The sequence below is a fragment of the Scomber japonicus genome, chromosome 12 (assembly GCF_027409825.1).
Source record: "Scomber japonicus isolate fScoJap1 chromosome 12, fScoJap1.pri, whole genome shotgun sequence".
In the NCBI taxonomy this organism is placed as follows: domain Eukaryota; kingdom Metazoa; phylum Chordata; class Actinopteri; order Scombriformes; family Scombridae; genus Scomber; species Scomber japonicus.
In genome coordinates this window covers 14,679,046-14,689,910 of record NC_070589.1, presented here as the reverse complement: position 1 = coordinate 14,689,910, position 10,865 = coordinate 14,679,046, and positions in this window count along the sequence as shown.

Genomic DNA, 10,865 nt, shown 5'->3' with positions numbered 1-10,865 from the left:
GAGCTGCCTGTTGGCCATAATTCATTTTATAGTGTTTCCTGATGGACCATATATTAAAAGTCTTCATAGGCAGACCTAACCCCTCCACATCACGTTGGTATTTTAATGCACACAAACATAATGAAATCTTGATTGCTTCACTGGGACTGGTGATTATTTTTTCTGTGCAGGCTTAGCTGCTAAAAATAAACAGGAATAAAACAGGCACGGAGATCAATATGGATTCAAACAAATCAGCCTTTTGGGACTTGAGTTGGCCATGTGCAGTAACATATTCTATGTGTCTATATACACACACACACACACACAGGGAAGAAAGAAAACAGTAAAAAAAAATTTGGGTAACTAAGTACAGGTGAGAGAAAACAAGCACCGGAAAACACTGCACTGTGTGTGTGTGTGTGTGTGTGTGTGTGTGTGTGTGTGTGTGTGTGTGTGTGAGTGAGATGGAGTACAAATGTCACTCAGGGTGACAAGTCAGCCGTGTCGACTCATGATGGAATGTGTGATGGACAAGGATCAGCAGCCACCTGCCCAATTGTCCTAAAATGAAAATCCTCTCCTCACTTTTTTCCCTCATGTGTTGTCCTTCTACATCTACTTACACACACACACACACACACACACACACACACACACACACACGTATTCTGTGTAGTCTTCTTGCTATTCAATTCCATCATCTGGATTGGTATTTAGCTGTGACTGTTTTTAACTTCTTTTTAATCAACTTATTATTGTGTTATGTTACTCTTATCATTTGTATGATACTTAATTCTACTTATTATTCCTATAATGGTGTTATTGTTTATTAGTATGAATTATTTTGCACTTATAAAATTGTTTGGTTCATACAGTTAAGTGTTCAGGTCTCTCTTGTAAATGAGATCTCAATGTCAATGTGACTTACCTGGTTAAATAATGGCTTTATTGTTATCATTTTGACTTTCAGTCAGACAGGTATTCTTGGTGCAATGATTCAAAAAGAGCAATCCACTGATTTTACCCATAAAGGTCACTTAACTTGTCATGGAGAGTTCTACTCAGCCTGTAAAAATAGCTGTATGATGTCTTCTGGTTCTGGTGAAGTGTTCTAGTTCAAGTAAAATTACAGATTTTTAAAAGTACAAGTACACAAAAAACTACTCAATTACTTAACGCGAGTAAATGTAATTCGTTACTTTCCACCTCTGCCTACGGACAAGTTTTAAAATGTATATAAAACACTCCACTTTGAATAATTTGTATCTAATATGTTTTTTTCACAAAAAAAGTTCAATTACCTCGTTAAAATCCTTAAAATGACAACTACTTACTTTCTATAATTTCAAATTCCAGAAACTGTGATTGATTGATTCAAAAGTTTAATTGCTGCATACAAAATGTCAAAATGACAACTTCTCTGTACTGCACTAGAAGTTTCAAATTTCATTATCACAGTTGTGTAAATTGAATACTGGACCAGGATTGGCTCCAAAGTAGTTGTGATGTCACAAATCCTGCTCTTTAAGTCCACCCCTAAAAACACAGAAACTTTCCTTCTTCAGCAGATGAATGTGAGAATAGTTTTCTGTTCTCAAACTCAGCACATACGCCATTCTGCACAATGAGGCTTAAACATCCAACTAAAGTAACAATAAAAAGACATTTTTGAGTGAAGGGGGGCCTTAAGCACTGATGGAAAATACTAGTCTCACAGCACCCTGCATGGTTTCTGGGTGGAGTCCACTTGGGCTGCAATTGAATTGGATTGAATACTACAATAGATGTGAAAGTCTTTCTGCTTCTGGTGTTCCTCCTCCTGTTTTCTGCCCAGTGCATGCTGTGATAGTCACCAGCACACCTGTGACATGTGATAATGATTATCATTTTAAAAAAAACACAGTATAAGCTTAATGTAGAATATCTAGTAGTAAAATATCTGTACACAAATTACCATAGTTACAGAGTTCTGAAATACTCTTTTTTTTTAAAAAAAAAAAAAGATTTAATGAATTTCAAGAAAAATTATGGAGCAGTGGCATCTGTAGGCTACCTAGGGTGAAATGGGCCAGTACAATGCCAAGCTTTCATCTGCAGGAAACATAACAAATGCCTTTGTTCTTTCAAAGGAGAGAGGGGCAAAAGCCTCGACAAACATGGAGGGTGTGTGTGTGTGTGTGTGTGTGTGAGTGTGTGCGTGTGCTTGTGAAACGAAGAGAGAGGGAGGAAGAGGAGCGAGACAGAGAGCAGAGAGAGATCAAAGCAGGGGGTATGTTTTTGAATCTCTGTGTGGGAGGTGAAGCCTCACCTACCCAGAATGCCTTGCCTCACTCCTTACAACCCACTCAGGTTTTTAGGAGCATCACTTCTCTTTGCAGCGAACTGATGATGATGCTGCCTTTCCATCAGTGATCTCCAGCTATTCTCAGAGAGTCTGGAAACATTGACTTGGTGTGAACCTGCAGTCAATCTCTGACATCTCCCACGTACAGTATAACATGTGCATTTCAATCATAGGCTACTGCAGTGCAGAATACAAAAAAATCTACGACATATCATCAGAGACGCTGGTTTTCATCTCACTATAGAAGATTATAGTCAATTGGATCAGAGCCCATCCCCCCTTTTGTTCCCAATCTCGTGAAGGGATCGAAGTGTCTCTTTTAAACTCAGCGTGAGAAGCTGCAAACAGATGTCTGTCTGTCCACACAGAGAGGATGTCATGCCCCCTCACACAAGGATGAAAAGCCGTGAAAGTCTCTGTGTTGCGTTGTGAGTGTCTTAAGGCAGTGTTTATCTTTGGCAGGCTGTAGAAAACAAAGCCATCGATTTCTAATCCTAATCCCCTTGTACTGCTTCTCTCCTATTGATCATCTATCCATCCTTAATGAGATGGAGGGATAGAGGAATGGAGGGCTGATGAAGGACAAAACTGTTTGTGCCAGGGTGCTGCCGTCTTTTTTCCTCAACACATCTCTTTCCAATCTGTCTCTCGTTCTCAGGACTTTCACTAAATTGACATTCTTTGTAGTGGAATGGAAAATAAATGATGTGTGGTACTTTTGTAGAGGTTTATCAAACATGAAAGCTTGCAGAGCTGTGGAGGTTTGCCTAAATATTGAAAGTGGATGACACGGATGAATGCACTAAACACACAGAAGCACATGCATGTATACACAGCAAGAAGGGATTGAGTTCAGTCCAAACACCAGTAATGATATGCCTGTGTGGTACTATGTCACTGATAATAAGCATTTCTCTTCTGCTCTGCATATAGACCATCTTAGAATCATGATTTCATTCACCTGATGTAAAAAACAAAGGTTATTGAAGTTATCTTTAGCTTGTACTTGCACATAACCTTTGCATGCTCTCTCATTGGTCTTGTCACAGTGGAGTTGGTTTTAAGCTAATTTTAAGTCAATGTTATCAGTTTTAGAGGTTTAGTCAGTCATCTTCATTGCTGTTATAGTGTCTATTGTTGGATTAAGTATATACATTATGTAGATATGGTGGTAGATTTTACAGGTAGAGCAGATACTACATTACTGTCTTATCTTTGGGTCAAAAAAATCAGTTGAAACAAACCATTGAGCAGATGTTGGCAGATCAGTGACCACAAGTGTAAGTGATCTTTATGTCCAGGGAATTGTATTCTATGAAAACAGAATCATCATTGACATCCTATTTGTTGTTTTAACGTTATCAACACCAGGATCTCAAAAGGAGAGGAAAAATGTTACCATTGCAAAGACACTGTGCTTTAAAAAGTATTCATGTATGTTTAAAGCTGCTTTAACTAATGAACCTACAGTCAATTATCATCTAATGCTGCAGTTCCCATGTAACATGTTCACAACTTTATTTGGTGATTATGTTTATAGCTTGTTCCACTTCCCCTACGTGGCTAAAAATAATTCACTATTTCTTTAAACCTGCATTAACTGATTCTTGTCCACATTAGATAATGTGAAAGTATACAAGTTAATATGACAACATTATTAGTGTGATCGTGTTTCTGTCCACTTGATAAATGTTATAAATTATTTTGTCTCTGCTTTTGGTCACTTTTTTAACTCCTGAGGGAAATATTTGGGTTTTTCTAGCTTGTGAATGCCTCTCCATGGTCTTTAGCTAGTTGATAACTTTGTCTGTTTGGTGCTGAGCAGATAGTATTCAGTAGGTTTTTAGAGATTTTTCTCAGAAAACAGCTGCCTGCTTTAGCTGATAGCAACAGTGGTTAGGGTGAACCAGTAAAGTTGCAGCCACATAAACAATGAGTTGAAACTTGTTATAAAGTGTAAAACTAAGGGGGGCTGCAGAGTCACTGATCATTCTTTCTAGGATCCTCATGTCAAGCAACATCTTTCACATTACACATTGTCCTTTGATACATTGCTATTCTGAAAAATATCAATTCACTTTAAGTTCATTGTGTCATTATTGTATTATATATTTCTGCTACTACTACTATAAAACTTTTTTTTTAATTGGCAATTAATTAGCAGTTTGGCATTCAATGTCTTGATCAAGGACACCTTGATAGCACACACTTGCTGGCACAGAGATCTGAATCTCTGCAGTTTTTACTTAAAGCTCAAGGGCAAGTTTCTGGTGAAGAAAAAGATCTCATTTGAATTCTCACTTTAATTTTCCTCTTAGGGTTTTTAAAATGGAAGACCAGATTCTTTTTCTAATCTTCACAATATATGTCAGTGTCCGAATTCTGTATGGTGAAGACAAATAACTAGAATAAGAGAGTTCCTCTCCTTGCTTCTGTTAAATACGGTCATATATTCCATTGCAGTGACAAATTCTCATGGCACTGACAAATGAATGCTTGACCCTGTGATCCCGGGTTTTTCTGACACTATGACCACAGCATGATTTGAAAGGAGCCATAATTTGTTTGATTGAGCCATTTGAGGGGAACAAAGTCCACTGACCATGACCCCTGTGAGAGGAATTATTCTGTAGACTTACTCAACCCTAAACCCGGACAGACACAATGTCAAACACTGAACTAGACTTCAAGGAATAGAGAAAGGTTTATATATTTATTAGAAGGATACACTCTTTGAGATGAACCATGTTGTTTTCAAGGGATCCTTAGCACAAATATATAGAAATTATAGTATATAAAACAAAACAATATAAATACACTATACACGCAGACAAAAGCTCTCCCAGGCCTAGTCATGTCCACACCCATTGATTTCATCCAAAATACCAAAATACATACAGTGAATGTACACTTATCCATACAAAGCTATATGCATTTACATGCACCTACACTTTAGAGATCCAATATTTCTATGTCTCAAATTTGATTAGAAACAAGAGCTTATGGAATTAGACATTGTTTTAAGTTAGAAGGATAGTTAAAGAAAATGCATTTAAAAATAAATTGCAACCAGGCAAAATGTCTCCTGGATTCAGGTGTTAACTGATTTAACGACTCATACAGAAAACAGTGATTGGTTCTATAAGGACACCACATAAGTATTCTACAGAGATTAGCTTTGCCTCTGAGGTATTTTGATAAACAATATCTAAATAATTTAGTATTGGTTTTATTAATTGTGAAAAAAATATTTTCATGAACTATAGGTGAAACAATTGATAGAACAATATAAAATCCTGCTGCAATTTATTAGCTTTATCACTTAATCAATATGGGGCTTAAGAAGAAGTCAAGAGAGGCCAGAGACCTAAATATTTAAATTCCTTCAATTTCTCGAGTGGTACCCAATCTAGGAAATTAACTCTCCAGTTATTGGTTAAATGCAAAGAATTAGGTCCAATGCCAAACAACATACTATAAGATGTCTTCTAATTCTTCTAACCAATAAAAGAAAGCCACTTTTGAGTGGCATCAAAATCAGACTGTAAAGTACATTGAAATTGTGAAAATAGCTGTGAGATCAGAGCATCGTCTGCATATAATTAAATATGACAATCAGAACAGATGCATGAGATGTCGGACATCAATAATAAAAATGGAGAACAGCAATAGCCCTCAAGATTAACCTTTAGGTAACCCTTTTGCCATAATAATAAAATCTGACTACTGCCCTGATAAGGGACACATTCACATCTGTGGTAAAGATATGACGGAGGAGGTAGTGATCAACCATGTCAAAAGCCTTAGTAAGATGATAGATCTATAAATATTGTGCCAGTAAACATGTTGTTGGCCAATGGAGATGAAACATCACTGGTGAACTTTAAAATAGCAGTGGTTGTAGAGAAGTACTGAATCTCCAAACTATCTGGACCAGCACCACTACCTGAGCTTTATTTAACAAAGAACTTGCTGGATAACAATTGGACTAAAGCTACCACATAAAGTTATTCAATGAAATATCAGAATAGGGACATTTAGAAAAAAAAAGAACTCCAGATAGGGGTAAATGCTGGCTGATGGTATTAGAAATTATAGAGAGATCATTAACATTAAGATTGTTATTAAGACTAACATGAGTAGTGGAAGTTTTGGTGGATTTATTTATTATACTGTTGATTCTCATCCAAAACTGTTTTCGGTTATTAATATCATTAGCCCAAATAAAATGTACTGTTTCTTATTTTGGTTATACGTATATTCTTTAAATGTTTAAATGCATTCCAGTCAGCAAATCTTTTATTGAGCATTATTTTTCACTAGGCCTTATCGCTCTGTTTAAAGACTTATAAATTCCATTAAAGAAAACATTAACCTGAGATAGATGTCTACATTAAACCTTAAATGTTGTCTGGGGGGCATGTTTGTCTGTAACATTAATGAACTCAGTGTAAAAGAACTTAAGTCTTGAATAATAAGTTCAGTATTAAGGTAAGCTGGTAGGCTCACTTATGAGTTGGGTCTTATTTATACTGCCAAAATGATAAACTGAATGATGACCGATCCAACCAATTACTGTTAAAGTCTCCCAAAATTATAATTTTTTTTGGACAATCTAAAGACTTAATGGTGAATGGTGAACTCTATCAACTCTGTACAAAATGTCAGTGATATTACTTTTCAACCATGTCTCAAGAATGAAAAAGGTATCAGAAGGTAAGCTACTAAAAGTCAGATTAATAACGTGTAGTGTAGCAGTATTAATTATGCAGATATTGCAATAAATAAAGAAAATATTCACAAGTACATCATCATATGTCCTGAGTATTGGATAATGAAAACAAGAGGGGCAAGGGGTAAGTGTAAGACAAAGCAGAGCTCAGTCTGTAAGTTTAGCAGGGGATAGTGTGATCAGAATGTTACATTTTAATCGTCCTGAATAATTGGAAAAAATAAATTGTGTCACAACTAATATTAATATGCATTCCAAATGAGACTAATTTAACCAAGGATATGATCTGTCACAAACATTCACAGCATGACTTTATGACAGATCACTGTGTCATGGCGCCTTACGTTATGGTTTATAGCAAACGAAAACAAAAAATATTCACATATTGGCATGGATTGGTTTAACAGCACATCGCAGTAGCAGCAATGTTTCTTGTTAAAGTTAGTTATAAGTGCCTACAACTCAAATGCATGCTGTGCCATCATTACAAATTAATGATATAAAGAAGAAAAACACTACTTAGATGGAGAGAAAGAATGAAGATTTATCACCCGTGGAGTTATGGTGATTTCATGAAAATATCCCAAATGAATGACCAGTATATTCAGCTCACCTATAACTCTCAGTGTGGCAGGATAGAGTGAAGAGTATTTGATGTCCATGTTTTGGAACACCTGCTGTTGAAGTCAGAGAACCTGAGATGGTTTTTGTGTTGTTTGCACACAGACTTGTAGGATTAATGTTAATCACAGTAGTATTCCCTTTGGGATCATGGGTAAATAAATCTGATGTGGGAGGTCCATTCCTGTAGAGTCACCTCTGGGAGCATCTCATATCCTGAACTTAATCTGAGGTGGCATCATGATGAGGAAAGAAATAAGAGAATGACTTGAATGAATTGAAGGATTACAAACTTAAGAGCTTTAACCGAAAACAAAGTTTTACAAAACATTTCTTTGGTTGCTGTGCTTTGGAGAAAATTGAATGGTTTTGGATAGATAATGCTTGTCACCACAAAAATGACACCCCGGGGATGTTTCTTCCTAAGTATGTGGTAATGGCTGCAGAAGAAGTCATTAATAGCAGGCTAATGTGTGTCAGATGCTGCCTGTCCAGCAGCAGCAGCAGGGGAGAGAGAGCCAGGACATGAGTGACTGGCCAGCATAATGAGAGGGACACGGCCTGCCAACTTGGGCAGCTGCTTCACTAGTAGGACTGAGTGTTCTGTGTGTGTATTTGTGTGTGTGTGTGCACATATATGTCTCTTCTTGTTTTCCTGTACTCTCTCTGCTTCTTTTCTCAATGTATTTCTCATCAGCAGCATCTAGAAATACAGCCACACACACATTCTCAGACACACATGCACACACTTAGAGACAACCTCATCAGGGTTACCGTGGGAATGCCTGTGGCATTATGTCAGTCATTGAGGTGATGCCTTTAATCCTGAAACAAATCTAGACTTTGTGTTGTGTGTCTCTGGCTGTGTGTGAGTGAGTGTGCCTGTGTGTAAAACTCAATCTCACACCCATTAGATTATGGCTGGCCGCGCAGCAAAGACACCCCACCGCCACTCCCACATGGAAGAGCAGGCAGGATTAGCCAGCTCTATACCCACCCTAATCTGGGGACAAAAACCCACAATCGCCTCCCACTGAGACATGGAGACAGAAAGATTCAATTTGATCTGCCCTCCTCAATATAACAAGAGTGTCTTTTGGGGTTAAAATTACTACTGCTCAGTCTACCATCAGTCAATGTGGATTCAGCCCTAAACTGTGTCCTTTTTATCTCTTTGATCGATCCTTTTTATCACAATTTGGAACACCTACCCGCTGCGCTCAATGGAAGCAAATGCAAGTGCTTTTCCATTTCTGACACTATGTCGAGCCATATAACACAAGTCTCCAAGTGTTCAGAGGATTGGAAAAATTAAGAGATCAGAGTGTAGGAACACCTCGCTGTTACAAAATCAACCATATAAGACTATGACATATCTTTGCAAAGCGCTCCTCATATCATACAAACATTGGGTACTTTCATAATTCAACACATGGTTAAGTCTAGAGTTTAAGTACACATTGCTATTTTCTACAAGAACAGATGCCTTTCTATCACTTTTCAAGTAGAGTTCAGTGTGTGATGCATCATTACAAAAGGCTACCTGCTTAATGTGGTGTCAGTGTCTCATTATTTGACAGAAGCCGCCTGTTTCATTGCCCTGAGCCAAACTGACTGTCTCTCTTCTTCTTTCTGTCTCTTGCTCAGAGGCATCTGCCTCATTAACCACCATCAGCATTTTGTTTGCTGTGTGATTTGGATGTATTGGGAGTGAGGCAGAGGGTGGTATGTGTGTTTGTGTCTGTGTGCACGCAACTCTCATTAGGCTGGAAAAACATTGACATTTTTTGCCAGAATACATACATCCTTTATGTATCAAAAGATTCCTCCAATCAGCTCCCTGTTGTGCATGTGTATGCATGTGTGTGTATATATGTGTGTGTGTGTGTGTGTGGTAGTGTAGTAGGAGACAGATGTTTGCTGATTCGACAAGTTTGCACTGCAAACTCAGCTCAATTTAGCCAACTAAAAACATGATGCCACACAGACGCTCATGGTGACAGCCCACTTTTAATTTTCTCTCCTTTTAATTCAAACTCTTTCTCTTCTCAGTTTCCTCGCCTAGTCTTTCTTTGCTCTTTCTGCCTGTCCTTTCTTTCACACACAAAGCCAGCAGTGTCAGTGTCATTATACCAGCAGCATTTCAGCTGGGTGTTCTTCTGGAGTTGTTTTCCTTGTTACAGGCATCTCTGACTAAGTCTCAACTTCCACAGAGGACATATTCTTCTGCCAAACTCAGAAATTGTAAACATAAAGTGCTTCATGCTTCATTTGATATTGTGTCTACAGCACTATGTATGATTAAATACATTGCAATGCAAATGTTCCATTCAAACAATATTAAAACCTACATACATGGATGGGTTTTGGCATTTATTGCAATGCAATATGGCAATCATTACAATTTCTCCTCAGGGTTTCTATTTTACAATGTACAAACTAGATAAAAAAAGACCATAAATAAAGAAAATGCTTCACATAGCTAACTCTTAGCATCAAATGAGAGACATATACAATTGACAGTTGGACAACATTCTAATCTAAATGTCTAATTCAACACAACCAATAATTCACACAATGGAAAATAAAAAACAGAACAATAAAAAACAAATCATACAGTCTGTTAGTATGAAACTAGTAAGAGCTTGAAATGATACATTCTGTGTGGCTCCTCCCACTCTCTCTTTAACTTTGCATATTCAGAATATTCAAAGAAATAGCTGACGCCTTGACACACACACACACACACACACACACACACACACACACACACACACACACACACACACACACACACACACGCACAGACACACACACGTATGAGCAAACACAAAACACATTTTATTCAAGTCAAGCCCAAAGCAGCGAAAAAAGAAATAAGGTTGGAAGCCATTCTGCTTATGCACAGCCTTACATGTCAGCCTTCACAAAACAGATAATAAAATCATGAAAAATTGAACTGGATAAGAGGATGAGGCTTCAAGTCTAAGCTGTCAGTAGCTTAATGTTAGCTGTGGCCACGTCCAGATCACGGTTTTTAGAAAACTCCACGGTATGGAAGTTCACAAAAGTGCTGCTTTCTCTCTCTCTTCTTCTCACTTGATACTTATTTATTTAACTCCGCCCCTTTTATTTCCACTGGTGAAATAGTCCCTCTAAAGTGCATGGATGAGGTAAATGAAAATC